Here is a 17,918-nt window from a genome sequence, read left to right on the forward strand (position 1 = left end):
CGATAAAACGATTACATGTGAGGTGTCATTTGGTCAGTTATGTTGTGAGAGAGTTTTGTCACAAATTGACGAGAGAAGACCGTTGATGTTGAGAAAACATATGATTGCCTACTTCAACATAACTGTTTGGCATTAAGAACAAATAATTTAAGGAAATTAAAAAAACGTGGCGTCAAGTTTCTATCATTGTGGGATCTACAAATGAAAAATGAAGCGAGTAGTTGTAATTTAAAGGATTGGGGAGAGCTGCAACAACATCCAATAGCAAGTTTCGGTAGTTTCTAAATCACTGATGTTCCTTCAAGCAAAGCGCAAAGGGAAAAGTAACGAATAAACTCGAAAAAATAATCATTTGCAACACATGTTGGTATTTTGTTTTATTTATAGAAAAATAGCCTGGAATAAAAAAAGATTAAAATACTAAGGCCGACATGGGTTTTTATTTGCCAAACGGGGTAATAAATATACACTTCTTATTTGGCCAATTAAACAACAAATTCCCATTAATGTCATGGCTCTTGATTGATTGTTGAACATACATAGTGAGATGGTAAGAAAAATTGGAAATGATATTTTTGTAAGACATAAATTGATTTTACGAACACCTGGCGGAAAAATATGAAATTTTTACCATGGGTATATCTTCTCGCCCTGATTACAAAAATATAAAGCTTTTCGGGAGGAAGCCCAATACTTCCCGAGATATGGGCCTCTGAAGTTCCGAAATTTGCGAGAGAGAGGATAAAGTCTGAAATCCCCGGCCGAAGGCCAGCTGTTCGTAAATTCAATTTGTTCCTTTTGTAAATATTAACAAGAAAATGTTGGGTGTTTACTAAAAATTGCTAATCTTCTTCATAAGGTACTGACTGATATGACAGATAGGGAAAGGAGAATTCCCATTAGTGCATGTCAAAAATACCAACATACTCTCAGAGCGAAACAGAAGGGGAAAATTGCATTGTAAACATCAACAGGAACATGAAAATAAAAGAAATAAAGAAAAAGTGCCAGCCAGTGCCAAAGAAAAGTCGATGCGTTGAAATCTATACGTCACAGACCACACACCGCCATTCTCTCACAGAGAAGGAAAAATTGTATTGCACAAAATAGTAGAGTTATGCAGTTCCAATGGCCCACATCTTTGTATGAAGTAACTACGTATACTTAATATCACACGGAACTTGATGAACCAACCAACTCTACAAAATAGCACAAGATATGTGAATAAAAATACATACATATAAATAAAGTTAATATAATGTAGATATATCATGTTAACCTTTCTTAATAAAGTTGGTTAAAAATACCACAATCTTCATTTATAAACAACTGAAAGAAAGGAAAATTCCCATGACTGGTTCTTGATATCTGAATGTTAAAATATTTGACTGCCACCACCGTGACTCTTTAACGGGGTGAAGCAAAAAAATGAAAATAAAAAAACAGGAGGAAAGCATGTTAATAGAAAGGAAAATTTTTGTAGTACGTTTTTTAATAATCCTGACAGAGAAGGGGAGGAAATGTCAAAAATGTTTGGCGTCTTTAAAGCGAAAGACCTAAAAATTCGGCTTAAATGTCGTTTAGGGACACCGCTGGGATCGGGCTGAATATTTTACAGTAGGTAGCCCTGAGTACAACGATATATAATTTTCCGGGGCGAAGCCCATACTTCCCGAGATATGGGTCTTGACATTTCGGACATTTCGTACTTTAACACATTTAGGTTGTTTATGGGCACCTCTCGGATCGGGCTGAAATTTTTACAGTAGATAGCCCTTGGCATCCTAAATACAACGATATATAAGTCGGGGGGAAGTCCATACTTGCCGAGATATGGGTCTTGACATTTTAAAATTCTAACGTGGGCAATATGGGCATCGTTTTAAAGCTTATGGAGAGTACTTTTATGCACGCAACCTATTTTTACACCTGTTTATAGGAGAAAGTCTTAAATCCCCGGCCTAAGGCCGGCTACTTAAGAACACTTTCAATTTAAAAGAAAGTTTTGATTGCGTAGCCCACTTTTGTCCCTGTCCATAGGAGAAAGTCTTAAATCCCCGGCCGAAGGCCGGCTATTTAAGAACACTTTAAATTTAAAAGAATGTTTTGATTGCGATCCAGGAGGTGCCCATAAACAACCTAAAGGTGTTACAAGTACGAAATTTCCGAAATGTCAAGACCCATATCTCGGGAAGTATGGACTTTCCCCCGGAAAATTATATATTGTTGTATTCAGCGTCCCAAGGGCTACCAATGGTAAAAATTTCAGCCCGATCCGAGAGGTGCCCCTAAACGACACTTGTTCCCCAAATTCTCACACAGAGTGCGTTGAAAGAATGTTTGTATTTTCTTTAAACAACCAAAAAAGGCTAATGGACATAAAAAAATGAGAAGAAATAATATATTGCACATTCTATAAAAGAAAAGTATCTTCTTTGATCATTTAACAAAATAAAATTGCAAAATATTCATTAAAAAAACAGCTGAGAGAAAATAAGGATGATGACACAGGGCAATTTGGCATTTAATGTTATCGATTGGTATCTTCGATAACAAGTGCAAGAAGATGCGGTGTTGCACAATTATTGAGGAAATTTTATAACAAATGTATTAAAGACAGGAAAATAAAGGCAAGAAAAACAACATAAAAGTAAAAACAAGTGAAAATCAATAAAAACAAGTGAAATACAATATAGGATTGTCTCAAATGTGAGAGAGACATAAATTCTCACACAGAGTGTCATTGAAGAAAGTTTACATTTTGGACAAAAAAACAAACGACTCCAATTGAAATAGATAAGAAAAAGAAGAACAAACAACATTATGCAAATTTTATCAGACAAAGGTGTTTGGTTGGAAAATTGTATTTTGTTTGTTAAAGTAACAACATATTTGCGAAAAAAGTGTGCAAATTACACAGAAAAGAATTATTCATTGACGTTTTATGTTATCGATTAGTAGGTACCTTCAATAACAAGTGTTGCCACCTATGTTGTGAAATGTAAACAAATTATGCTGCACGGTTTTATGTGGAAATTAAATAATAAAACGATTAAAAAGGGAAAACCAAAGGCTAGAAACAAAATAAAAGGTAAAGGAGAAAAATAAATAGTAAAACGATTAAACGATTTGGAACCGCTCTTGGCCCTATGGGCTAGGTTCCCATTTATGAAAATAAATTGAATTGAATTGAAAATAAAAAAGGAAAAACCAAAGGCTTGAAACAAAATAAATGTAAAAGGTAATAAAGGAGTAACTAGCTATTTGTTAAGAGATGAAAGAAAGATCTTACAAAGGTAAAAATTTCACAGCTGCTACCCTACAAAGGTGAAAATTTCACAGCTGCTAAACTGCACATAAACCGTTCAAAGGGTAAAGTAACTACTCGTAAACAATTTTTTGGTTTTTTTTTAATTTTTTATACCTAATTTCTATCTTCTTCACAGATATTTGTTTAACAAAAATCCATCAATTTCCACACTGCAACAAAATTCCAGCATTAATGTTAAAATAATTAACTTTATGCCTGACTTCATGCATTTGCCAAAATATTCAACATTTAACGAAAAATTATTAAAAAAAAAAAACATTTTTTATGATAATTATTGTTTATGATATGCTGTTTTTCTGCTATAGTATATGTATGCAATTTGTTTTATTATGATTGTTGTTGTTTTTGTTGCCACATACAACGCGAAAATAATAATAATAATAAAAACACAGTAATTTCAAGGTCAAGTTCAAGTATTGCGAAAAATAATAAATAAAACACAGCAAACACGAAAATGGCAGCAGAAACAAGTAGCACAAAATCCAACAACAACTACAATAGCAGCACATTCTGATGATATGGTTGTTGAAAAAATAAAAAGAAATAAAATAAAGAAGCAAAGTGACGCGGCGGGATATAACACAGAAAAAAAAAATAAACAAATGCACAAATATAATTTATGTTTTTTTTTTTTTTGCTCACAAACGAATATTATACAGAAGGAGGAAGTGGAGATAGAGGAAATTAGCACTCACACAAATTTGTTTTGGTTTTAATCATAATGACAATTCACAGAAAAGTATAATTATTAATAATAGTAATTATTGTTTTTTGTTAAAACTTTTATTTTTCTTCTTGTCTTTCCACTCTCACATAACAAGCAAAACTTCTAAACGACTGAAATACGAATTAATGATTTACTCGTTGCCGAGTTAACTTGAAATGAAATAATGTGACGATGTGAAACACACACAAACAACACACAGATGCCAGAGCCACACTAATGCAGCAATCACCACCACCCCACCCCCTTTCAAAATGGTAAACAATAGCACATAACAAGAGTAAAAGAGCAAGCTAGAGCATAATTACCGAAGCCATATTAAATAAGAGAGAAAGTGTCAATTTTTACTGTTATGAGAGTGGTGTTTGCAAAACAGAGATCAAATGTTAAGGGTTGAATCAAGGGAGAAATGAAAAACAAAAAACTGGGAAATTCACTTACAAAGAGAACAAAAACATAACCCTATTATAAGAGAAAGTTAAAATGCAACTTGTAAGAGTATTTGAAATACTCTTTCTAATAAATTACAAAAGAGAAGCAAAAATGATAATTTACCGAAGAGCTTGCAACTCCCAAAAGAGTTGGCGGATGGAAATTTATGAGAAAAATCCATAGAAAAAATAAGAGAAAAATTGCTTTGCAGCATAGCAACCAGTAATAAAAATCCCCTTACAAATTAATGACTCCCAATTTAGAAATAAAACTTTTTTGAACTTTTTTTTCATTCTTTGAATTTGTAAAAATGATTTCTTTTGGAAAAATATAGCCTATTTTTTTAAATTACGATTTTTCCAGAGCATAGTTCAAATTTAGTTGATATGCTGCTTTTTGGAAAATCAAGCAACTACAACACCACCGCAACGACTGGTTGTTGTTGTTGTTGTTTGCCGTAATTGTAAACTACAAAAATACATTTTTGTTTCTGTTCGTCGTTGGCGGCGCATATTTGTTGCCATGGCATAATGACGATGAGTGGCGGCGTAAAGGAAAACGACGCCATTTATGCAGTTGGGTTTTGGTGGTGAAGAGGAGAGATAGAGGAAACACAAAGTAAAAGCACAGAAAAAACATTTTTTTCAAAGCTATAAAAAAGAAATGAAAAACGAAGTAGTTGATGGTGATGATGATTTCTTTCTGCCAAAGACGACGACGAGGAAGATACCAAGTTTTTCATAATAGAAAAAATAAAGTCGACCCCCCCACACATTGGAATTTTGTTTGCCAGATTTTTATAGTTGTTATATATTTTTTTTGGAAAGAAAAAGGTGTGGAATTGTAAAATATTTGGCCTGTTCCCATACTTTATAAAGTGGTAAAAGTCGTAAAAGTTGTAAACGATTTTCATATAAATTTTATGTACGGTTACGCAAAATGTGTAAAAGTGGTAAAAAATTGTAAAAACTTTTTAGTTCTGGAACAGAGCTATAATCGAAATTCATTGTATGGTAAAAAAGGGGTATCAATGGGGTTTAATGGGCTTTACACCCGACCTCAAGATTTTTTTGAAACTTTTACCCCACAGGTAGGCCTTACTGTTCTATACCCAACATTATACATTTTATCAGGGGGAGACCATACTTCCCTAGATATAGAGGAACAAGTCTCGTTTAGGGGCACCTCTCCGATCGGGCTGAAATTTTTACCATAGGTAGTCCTTGGGACCCTGATCACGACTATATATGTATCTTTCCCAGGGGAAGTCCATACTTCCCGAGATATGGGTCTCTTGACATTTCGGGAAAGTCCTTCTTTTAGACCATTACTTTATTTATGGGCACCTCTCGGATCGGTTGGAATTAATGAATTCTATGAGTTGTCAGTGAAAATATAAACCAAAAGTTTTTGAAGTTTTTAAAATAACAGGCAATTTTTTTTTTTGCTGAGAATCAAGATTTTCTACACTCCCTGGCCCACTTCTTAGGTGTTAACAGAGGTTTAAATGAAAACATGTAAAATTTGCAGTAATTTTTGGCAGTTTTAGCTTATGGCTTGAATATAGTAGCTCCACCTCGAATTGCCGTGTAATTTTGAAAACCGGTAAATATTAGGGTACTACTGATCACAACGATATAATTTTTAAGTTGCAAACTTTAATTGTTTTATTTATTTAATTTAGTTAATAAAATTTTAAACCATAAAAATAAAATAATATTAGGTCTGTTCCAGAAATTTAAACTTTTTTTTTGGAATTTTGAATGTTTTTTCAAACTTTAATTGTTATATTTATTTAATTTCTTCAATAAAAAATTTAAACCATAAAAATAAAATAATATTAGGTCTGTTCCAGAAATTTAAACTTTTTTTGGAAATTTTGAATGTTTTTTACTGGAACAAGCGCATTGTCATTGTCATATTCTAGGATCGCAGAGCCTAATATGTATGGATTGAAAGAGATAAAAACGACATAAATCTACATTAGGAGCTACATTTGCAATTAGTTGGGTTTATTCGGGACTACCTGTGACAAAATTTGTATTCAAAAGTCGAATAGTTTCGTGTGGAGACTTTTTTCGTTATTTTGTAAGTAATGTAAAAAAATTTTAGGCAATTCAAGGCTATCTTTTAAGCGATCGTTTCGTTATTTTGTCAGTAATGTAAACATTTTTTAGGCAGTTCAAGGATATCTTTTAAGCGATCTCAGTGGAGACCCTAAACTAGATTTAATTCAAAATTAAGCCGTACATTTTGCAAAGTTCGAAATTCCGCAGTAGAAAACATGTAGAATTGAGATCAGCAAACTTGGACCAAACTTTTTTCAAAATTTGAAATCGTTTCAGCTGATGGCCCTAAACATGACTTGAGAGCGCAAAATTTTGTAGGTTAAAAAAACTTTTCAGGGCTTTATATCGGGAAGTAGAGACTTCCACATAACAAATTGTCTATGGTTGTGACCGGCAACATTCAAATTTACCATTGTTAAAACTTCAAACCATTTGAAATGGAGGCCCTAAAGTAGACTCAAATCAAAATTGCGTATCTTGAGAAATTTCAAGACTATATCTCGTGAAGTATGTGATTGCTCCTAATAAATTGCATATGGTTGTGATCAGAGTAATAAGCTCAAACATTTTTTTAACATTTCAAATCATTGCAAGTGGAGCCCCGAAAATGGACTCAAATCAAAATTTTGTCGCTCAATAAATTTGAAAACCCTTTATCTGGTGAATTATGTGATTGCTCCTAATAGCAAGTATATGGTTGTGATCCGCACATTAAAGGCAAACTATTTTTAAAATTTTAAATCAATCCATGTGGAGCAACTTAAATCGACTTATGTACAAAATGTCGGTGGGAAAATTTGAAGCCAATACCCAACGAATGTCTGCATTGCCTCCAAATAAACAGTTCATGTTTGTGTCGGCACATTTAGAATACACGTTTTTTTCCAAATTTTCAAAACGTTTCAAGTGAATTACGAAATTTTGAAGGCCAAAGAAAATTTTGATAGCAGTGTTAAAGACAATAATTCCGACCTCTGATAAAAAAATTCAAATTCAAATTCGAACCTAATTAAAAAATATTTTCGAAAATTAAGATTTTTTCAAAAAAAAAAAAAAAAAAAAAAAAGTTATCATTTTATAAAAATGTTGATTTCAAAAAATTAAAATTTTATAAAACAAAAATTTGCAAAAAAAATTTAAAAATTATCTATGACAACTCAAATAGGAACAAATTTCCTTTACCGATAGTTTGCAATTTTTTTTTTCAAAAATCGTAAGTTTCTTTTAATAGCCGGGGATTTGAGACTTTCTCCTATGGACAGGAGCCAATCTCGGGAACGGGAACAACATTTTCTTTTAAATTAAAATTTTTCTCTAAGTATCCGGCCTTTGAACAAGGCAATTTTCAGAACTTCAGAGGCCCATATCTCGGGAAGTATGCATTTCCCCAACAAAAATTATACAGCTTTGGAATCAGCATAAAAAAGCACTATCTTTCGCAAATATTTCATATTTTTCCGAATACTGTCGATAAAGGAAAGATATGCCCTCAAATATTCGAATCGTCATAGTAAAAATTTCATAAAAAAATTATAAATCTTTTCTATGAGAAAAATAAACATTTCATAAAAATATTTGTTTCAAAAAACTAAAATTTTGTTAAAAATATAATTTCTAAAACTTTAAATTTTTATAAAAAAAATAATTTTGAAAAATAAATTTTGTTTATAAAAACTTAATTTCAAAAATTCCCCTAGTTGCTCAAAAACATTGAAAACTTTTCTAAAGCAAAAAAATGGATAAAATTGCAAAAGAAACTGATTCGTGAAAGTTTTGGAACTATTGATGGTCGAATTCAAATTCAGTTTTATATATGAAAAATAATGGAACAAGTGTCGTTTAGGGGCACCTCTTGGATCGGGCTGAAATATCTACCATAGGTAGCCCTTGGGACCCTGATTCCAACGATATATAATTTTCCGGGGGGAAGTCCATACTTCCTGAGATATGGGTCTTGACATTTCGGAAATTTCGTACGTGTAACACCTTTATGTTGTTTATGGGCACCTCTCGCGGATCGGTCTGAAATTTTTACAGTACATAGCCCTTGGCACACTGAACACAACGATATTTAGCTTTCCGTGGGGAAGTCCGTACTTCTACTACCAAAATAATTACAAACATTACAAATTTTAAAGAAGATTTTGAAATAATATTGCTGGGCGGGAAATTTTGTTTCCTGTTTCTTCGACAGGAAAAGGAGGTCTGTCTAATTCTGGGTAGTATCGAAGTCTAATGACTTCTTACGGCAAAAATATACCAAATATTACATTAAAAGTATCCGCGGGAAAAACAGGAAAATTTTTCCAGAGCAGATAATTTCCGTCTCGTAAAGCATAGTAGTTTTTAAAATATGTTTTAAAAACAAAACAATCATATGCTCTGTTCCAGAACCCGCAAGAAGCTACTATTTTTTACTACGATAACATTTTTTCCCTTATGTTATCGGAAAAAATAGTAAAAATTAGTAGATTCTGGCAGTACTGGAACAGACCAATAATTTTTATCAAAAACTTCTTTTCAATTTCCCCTACTACACCTTCCAATTTTAAGATTTTTTTCTTGTGGGAAAAAATCGGGATATTTTCATTTGTTGAAAAATGTGTCATTAATGTTAAAATATTTTAAACATCTTAAATTTCTTTAAAATGTCCCTTCTTTATGTCGCCATTGCAACATAAAGTCTGACAAACATAACATGGGACCCATTTTCATTTGGGGAAAATTAAAGCTTTGCGTAATTAAAAAAAGTTGCAAAAAAACATCAATTAAACAAATCTTTTAAAAGTCTCCTTATTTTACATTTTGACATCGCGCCATGGAATTGTAAACTTTGCCAAATGATAACTTTGAAGAGTTACCTTTCAAATTCCCTTCATTTACTTTAAAGTATGGATTGATATCGGCCATAAAAAATATGGGTTGCAAGTTAAATTATTCAATAAATTACTTAAATATCAACGTTTTTTCTAAGATCCCTTCTAATATTCTCATTTTCCACTACATGTTTTAAATATGTAGTATTAAATTTTTATACAAAATTTCTTTAAAAGCCATAATTTTCATTTTAACTTGACCCCTTTGCAATGAATGTAAAATAAATTTGCATATTCCATCAAAGACAACGATTTTCCACTTGAATAGGCGATTTATGCCGTTACTGATCTATTAACAACACTGTAACAGAGTTGCCACATTGTGTGTTTACATTACATTGGGTGAGGAAGAGAGCAAGAGACAAGTACAGTAGTCCAAATGTTGTATGAGAACAAATACATAGAATAAACAAAAAAAAAGAGCCGTTATAACTCACTAGAGCCCTTTTAACAAAATAAAAAGGGGAAGGGGGCAGATTTTTTCATATATCCACAAATTGTTGATGATGTATGTAGGAGTAGGTTTTTCTTTTAAACAATAAAATGGTTTATTGTTGGTTTTGCTGATGACGATGATAATGACGACGGACGTCCTTGTTGTGGTTTTTTGTAATTGGTAATGCGATTGGTTGGTTGGGTTGGTTTGTGATTCAACTGCTGCTGCTATGCTTTTGGGTTTGTGTAAATATGTTTGCTTGGTTTTTATTTTATGTGGGTTTCTTTCTTCATTTTTTTTTCTTTCAATTTCTTTTTTCACATTCTTTTTTAGCATAGCAGCTCTTTTTTCTTGTCTTGTTTTTCTGTCTACTGGCGTATGGTTGGAGGGGCACAAACACAAAGCAACGACGACTTCAATTTCATTTTTCGTTCGTTTTCTTTTTTTCATTTCTTGACGATGTTTTTCATTTATAAAAATAGCACACACTTCACCAAAGTAATACACACACACACAAACAAAAACTCACACCTCGTTGATGAAGAGGAAACAGGCGGAGACGACAAGTGAGTGTTATTGAAGAAAAAAAATTGATTTTCAGTTTAGGTTTTCATTTTGGAAAAAATATTTAATTTTTAAATAAATAATCCAAGTGAAGTAGATTTTTTAAAACCAACACTAATTTTGTTTCTTAATTTTGTAATATTTTTATTTTGTTTTTTTTTTTCTATTTTTTAGTTTTAATTTTGTTTGTTTGTATTCCCTTTTTATTGTTTTATGTGCCAAAAATCATTAAATTATCTTTTATTATTGTTTTATTAAACAATTCAATTGATTTTTCTTAATTTTTCCATTTTCATCATCATAATGAGCTCACACAAATTTTCATTTTTCTTCTTTCTTCTTTTTTCATTTTAATAACTTCGTCTTCTTCTTGTTGTTTAAAAACGCACACTCAACTAAACACCATGGGTAAGAAAAAGAGGGCCACACTCACATTTATGTATAATATATAGTTGAATTGTTGTTGTATTTGTTTTTTCTATATGTAGGTAAAAAGTGAAATTTCTATGAATTTCTTTATTTTTGTTGTTGTTGCTTTTGTTTAAAAATTTTTTGTTTTTAGAAAAAGAAGCGCAAACACACCAAAAAGCTCCAAGAGCTCGAACGCAACTAATGCGACAAAGCGTTATTTTCCCTCATCGAGGCGAAGTAGTGTACAAAACTCAACAACTCTGAGAGAGAAAGAGAGCAAAACATGACGCTCTCTCTCGCTCTTTGCAAAACACTCACTCTCTTGTAATGATATTTTCACAGAAAACTACTACTCTTTCCACAATACGAAATTGAAAAATTATGTTGGTTACTCTTCTTTAGTTTTATTTTCACAATTTTCTGTTACTTTTTTTCATTAAAATAAAATAATAAAATTTACCATTTAATTGTTGTAAAGCTGTTTGTTTTTTGTTATTGTTGGTGTTTAATTTTATTTCATTTTTTTTTTTTTTTAAATTTCAAGTGCAGCACCACAAAGCAATCGTTTTTCGTGATTCTTTTTGACGGCGGAACATAACAAGTGAGAGAAACGGAGAGTGTAGATAGCAGAAAGAATAAAAAGTAATGCGAAGGCTCCCCAATTGTTTGTTGTATAAAAATTGTTGTGAAATTTACCGAAAATGTACCGTTCAGTTGAAAGCCTTATGAAAAACTAAGCAAACGGAGCCAACATCACTAAACCGACCGACTCAACAAACGAAGCCAGTCGAGCACACACAATACTCACACACACACACAGCGACAAACTCACTTCCAATTGCAGCCCAGCAAAAACAACATCATCATCATCATCATCACATAACAGCAAAAACAACAACACCACACACATACTCACCATTTAACGAAAAACCAAACCAAAAACCAGTAATGCTTCAACTACTGAAAACCGAACCCCGACATATTGGCAAAGTTACACACCAGCCAGCGAAGCAAGCCAGCACATGAAATTGTTTGTGACAGAGTTGAAAAACGTTGGTGGAGAGAGTCAGAGGGAGAGAACTAGGTGAAAATTAAAATTCAAAGGGAATGGGCGCCAAAAACAAAAATACGACGACGACAACATGAACAGCGTTGCCATTTGTTTTGTTTGCCGATTTGCAGTCAAATGCAATTTTGGACTTTTTTTGGCGATCAGTATTCTGTTTAATGGAAACAGGTAGACAATTTCAGGGCATATGACTCATAATCAGTGTTGCCGAATTTGCTGATTTATCGTCATTTTGACGATTTTTTGGCCCAAAATTGAAAAATGACGATTTGACGATTTCATGGTCCAAAATGACGATTTTTCACGTAAGCCAGAAATGCATGAAATAAAAGACGATAACTACATTTTGACCAAAGTTTCACGAGAGATTTTAAGGAAAGCAATGTTCCAAACTCGATTTTTGTGCTTTTTTTTAATGTTTTATAGCAATTTCCAGACGGATTGGCTATATTTAGGCACATATCTAAGCACAGGTATTTCATAGTTTTTGCCTTACATTCAAATTACATGAGCTGACAATTTTCGTTTAGTTTTGGTAATGGATGAAAATCGTTCTTAAAAGTTTTCGAGATAAAATATTAGTTATATATATTTTGTAATAAAAAATATGAGTCCAGCTTTATTCCTACAAATGCCCTCTATAAGCTGTCAGCCAGTTTTCAATGACAATTTTTATCGATTTTCGACTGCCCAACAACCAAAATGTACGTGTACAGACAAACATGGACGGTCACACTGTCAAGCAATCGATATTTGAGCTAAGCTACCATTTAAAATGACAATGTGTACCCAGCTTTACCATGCTGCATAACTTCAAACTCGATAACCATAGAAAAACTATCATCTTCTGAAAGCTGTTTTTATAGCAGTATTTAAGTAATATTGGGTTAGATTTATTGCTGTGGGTTGTATACCTTATGTTGTCAGTCTCATTCACAAAAATATCAGCGGAAAATCGCATTAAACGGTAAGCAAACCGAGTTTTGAACCATGTTGACGATTTTTTGACGATTTTTCAAATATTGTTGACAATTTGACGATTTTTTTGACGATTTCCGATCAAAAACTGTCGGCAACGCTGCTCATAATCCCTGTAATCAAAATATCAAAATGATAGGGTAAATACTTCTAGTGCCGGACGTTATCACTAGTCGGCCATCATATGTATACCTCAACAAATATGTATGGCCTCATCGAAATAATATTTCTGGAGTCCAGAATCTGGACTCAAAATATGTACATTAGGCCGGGGCGATTTGTGTGGAAGGAAAAAACCCTTAATGGACCCTTCGCGTTTCAGACTCCTGGGATTGAACTGAGCAAAAAAAGTCCACTAGACCATAGGTATATCTTGAAAATCGAACCTCCCGATTTTGACTTTAAGTTTTTTATCCACTTTTTTTTGACATTTTGGCATATAGCCAAACAATTAAGATTTTCGATCCAACACAAAGACAAAAATTGTAGCCAAGACAGTAATTAAGAAATCTCCAATACATCGCAAAAGCACTGGTATGCTCCTTGAAGCGGTTTTGGCCTTGAGAAGAAGGTGCAAACTTTTCGGAAAATGTCGATAAATGTCACTGTGCTACAAAAGTTGTCCAGAAAAAAATTCAAGCGTTCTGATGCAAAACTCTATCGTGTTTGGATTCATGGATAACGAAAATGCCTTTGGTTCGTTTGGGTCACTTCGTTTTATTTTTTTATAATGGTAAAAGTAGTGAAAATCTGCGTTTTTTACATTTTCAAATTTAATCTGGCATATCTTCTTTTTATAACCTCAGCATTTATTCTAACGAGGGTATATACACTTTCATACGGACAAAATGTGGCTCATCGAAATAGTGGTTTTAGACCCCAAGTATGTTTGGACGAAATGTGTTTCAGACAATTTGGAGTCGATTGAGCAATGTCCGTCTGTCTGGCTGGCTGGAGCGCACGATAACTCTCGAAAGGATGAACTGATTTGGTTCAAATTTTGGCTTTCGTAATATTTTGCCCAAACTTAGTTTAAGTTCGAAGATGGGCTAAATCGGTCCACTCCTTCCGGTACCTCCCACACAAAAGTTCGAAAATGTTCGGAAAATTTGTGCGCACGATAACTCTTGAAGGGAGTAACCGAATGGTTCCATACTTTGCCCACCGTGAAACCTATACCAGATTTAAATGAGGTTTCAATATGGACTCAATCGGTCCACTCCTTCGGGTACCTCCCACACAAAATTTCGGAAAAGTTCAGTTTAGGGCCATCTCTGGAATCGCTTTGATTTTTGTTTTAGCAACTTGTATTCACTGCCCCCCATATGACGACAGTACAAGTTTCATTAGCGGCAAGTCCATACTTCCTGAGAAAATAGCATGAAAGTTGCAAAAAACCCCTATGACATCGTGTGTAGTGGTTGGAGCATAAGATAATACTCGAACGGATCTGCCGATTCGGTCCACAATTAGGTCTTAGTAATATTTTGTGCAAACTTACTTTAAGTTCGAAGATAAGCCATATCGGTCCACTTCTTCAGGTACCTTCCCCACAAAAGTTCAAAAATGTTCGGAAAAATTGTGCGTACGATTACTATTGATGGGAGTGACAGATTTGGTGCATACTTTACACATCCTAATATATCTACCAGGTATAGGTCAGTTTCGAATATGGACTGTATTTGTCCACTCCGTCGGGTACCTCCAACACACATTTTTGGATAAATTCACTTTAAGACCTGCTCCCGGATCACTTTGATTCTTTTTGAAGCAACTTGCATTCGCTGCCTCAATTACGACAGTAAAAGTTTTTTCAAGGGCAAGTCCATACTTCTTGAGAAAAAAGCCCGTAAGGTGTAAAAAACCCCTATGTAGTGACTGGACAGCTCGAATCGAATACGGATCACACTTTGATTTTTGTTGAAGGGAATAGTCGTGCTCTTGACCTATCTAGGACCTTTGATACCGTCAAACATGCCAAGAGAAGAATACTCTCCAGCCATGTTTGAAACATTGGATAATCATCTACATATACATATGTACGGACGTCAGTCGGAACAGTCAGAAACAGGAAGTCCAAAACCAGTATAGTGAAACAGGGAGTTCCCCAAGACGGGGTGATATCTCCTGAACTGTTTAAGCTATACTTATTGGAAATTTCACACACTCCAGACAATTTTGCTTTCGGGTCCTATCGTCGATGGCATATGTGATGTCTACTTAGCTGACCTAGTGCAGCTCTTCTGATGAATATGTGTTCACCACTTGGACGGCTGAAATGAGGCTCCCACTGAACATATTAGTCGATATAAGGACATTATTCCGACCACAAACTTCCCAATGATATTGGGTGTAACGTTTGATAGCATGTTTAAGTCGTCCGGGCAAGTCACAGCTATTTGAGATAAGATCAAAAGTAGGAACAAGGTCCTCAATTCGCTGGCCGCAGAACTTGGGGTGTTGACAAAGGAACCTTGTTGGCAGCTTACAAAGCAAAATGCAGGTCTGCGGTAAACTATGTGGCGCCAGCGTTGTGTGTAAATGTTAGCGCTACGCAATGGAAGAATATTCACACCTGTCAGAATGCCGCACTGAGGACTGCAACAGCATGGCTGCTTATGACACCAGTGGAGACGAAGGTTTTAAAGTGCATCATCACAGCAGGATGTTTTTGATGCAGTACCTGTGATATCGCAGTGAGTCAAAATTTAGTGGACAGGCTTCCCCCACCCAGGCACGTCAGAAGAGATTTTTATAATCTTGAGAGAGATGTCAAATAATACAAACGAGAACCTCTAGACCAACGGGCCTATTAGGCAGGCTTGGATAGTATTCACACTGATGCATACATCGCAGCAGGAGAACGTCAGCCGCCAAGGCAAACACGAGAGGTTTAAGCCCAGTTAAAATCCGGACGAAGAAGCCGCCTCAAATCGTATTGGGCCACAATACCCAACAAATGCCATGTATCTGGACAGGGACTACGTGACACTCGATTTTTTTAGCTACCCAGCTAGCCCCACTCACCTGTCTCCTGATTCTTTATGGACGCAACTAGTCCAGCTTGCAGAATTTTTGAGTCTAGACCATGACTGCTGAAAATGGTGTTTTTTGACACGAAAGAGAAAAAAAAACATTTAAGAAAAATTAGGAAAGAACGATTTTTGGAAGTTTCTGTCGACGTTTCATTCATTTTTGCACTTCAGTATCGTCAAAAACGATTGCCCTGATTAAACAAGAAAACCTGAAAGAGAATTGATAGTGAGACATTTCAACCGTTCTGAGCAGGGCTGGTCTAGATCAGTGTTCACCAGCGAGCCCGTACTGAGAGCAACTGAGCATACATTACCGTGTGTTTTGGATTGAAAGTTACGATAATTTGCAGTAGCAGCTCGCTGGTGAACACTGGTCTAGATCAGGGCTGCTCACAGATGTATTTAAGAGAAATACATATTTTAGTTTTTCTAGAGTTTTAATTAGATATTTAAAAATTTTTAAACATAATTGTAATTTAAAAAACTATCTAAGATGAATTATTTCAAATATTACATCAAACTTCGATGTTTTGTTGGAATAACAACACTTAAGAGTATCTCGTATTTACGGTAGTGTAAAGGCCCGAGCACCAATGGCCTAGATACAGAGAAACACGAACCAGATAACTGAAATAATACAAGATCGAACATACATATCTTCTTTGTTACAACAACATTTGGTTTTACTTTGTTTACATCTGAACATTAGGGATGAAGCCGAGTATGCTTGCTGAAAAATATTTCCGGAACAGGGAGAGAGATTTACGTCAAAATGTTTAATGTCAGCTACCTTACGGTCTATTTCAAAGTACTCTTAATACCAGATAAATACAATGCGTCTACCATCGCTTAGGAACAGAAGTAAGACTACAAATTCGGTCACATTTATTTGGGCGTTATCACCTCCATGGTTAGAAACGGATCCCGTCTTACATCTTTTTCTATCCAGACATGCATTGAGACAACCTGCCCCGTCAGTAAGAATCTCAGATTTATGTCAAAGCTGAAGTAGTAGCTGTCCGAATAAATGCGTTCTTCACACATATATGGTTAGTCCGCAAGACCATACTTACCAAACCAGGAATAGCTGTCATCTTATTGCATGAAGGTCAAAATGATACGGGAATTTCATTCTCTCAGACATGGTTATGTCCAGGTACTTGACCGTATGCCATGCTCACCATTCCGAATGTGGGGAGTACGACTATGAGCGAACCTTCTTTTCAGCAGCATTTGTACCCAAAAACCCACACGATTATTCCAAACCCCCACAATACGTTTTCCCTGTTCGCTACGACGTTCATGATAAGCAGATCATCAGCATACGCACAGATCTGTCATGTGGTAGTTGATGTAGCAGATTTTATGGTGGGTTGGCACTCACTGGTCGGAACGCTATTGCTTGCGATTCAATTCGATACAAAAAACCCGCTGCCGTAGGATTGATACGAGTCTTACCTTCAATCATGATAAGCAGATCATATGAATATCGCTCAGATCTTTAAAGTCGTCGCTAACTCCCGCAACAGAGAATTCATCATGAGGTTCCAAACAAATGGACCACGAATGGATCCTCCGTAGGTTTAATACGAGTCTTACCTTCAATCATGATAAGCAGATCATACGCATATCGCACAGATCTATAAAGTGGTCGCTACTTCCCGCCACAGAGAATCCATCATGAGGTTCGAAATAAATGGACCACAGATTGATCCCTGAGGCAGCCTTGCTCCACATCTGCCCAGACCAGATAGCAAACTACTGACACTTGATCTCAGGTAAAGTAAAATGCTCCCTTAACGTCCACAAATATGCCAAGGACATACAGTATTTGGCACTTGACCCGCTCATATTATTATGAACATGCATCCACCGTACTTCTACCCTAAATAAAACCGAACTGATGCTTTAACAAGCCCTCCCTGCGGCACTACTTAATCTCCTCCAGCACTGAGAGATGTATGTATGTATGTCCCAATACGAACGAGGATTA

At 34.7% G+C, this 17,918-nt stretch overlaps 1 protein-coding gene across 8 annotated transcripts in view; it reads right to left on the reverse strand.

Moving 5' to 3' along the window:
• The window catches only part of LOC141405511 (longitudinals lacking protein, isoforms F/I/K/T-like), a 496,088-nt gene that overhangs the window by 360,742 nt on the left and 117,428 nt on the right, over positions 1-17,918 (reverse strand). For 2 of the 8 annotated variants that reach the window (XR_012413213.1, XM_073989909.1), the window contains exon 1: positions 10,866-15,733. The exons of 5 other annotated variants lie outside the window; for them this stretch is intronic. The gene's annotated coding sequence lies outside the window, so the exon portion shown is untranslated. Of the gene's footprint in view, positions 1-10,865; positions 15,734-17,918 lie in introns of those variants that run through there. One more of the 8 variants, XM_073989910.1, reaches the window with a different exon arrangement.

This window comes from Musca autumnalis, unplaced genomic scaffold (assembly GCF_047663935.1).
Source record: "Musca autumnalis isolate F117 unplaced genomic scaffold, ASM4766393v1 scaffold_5, whole genome shotgun sequence".
In the NCBI taxonomy this organism is placed as follows: Eukaryota; Metazoa; Arthropoda; class Insecta; order Diptera; family Muscidae; genus Musca; species Musca autumnalis.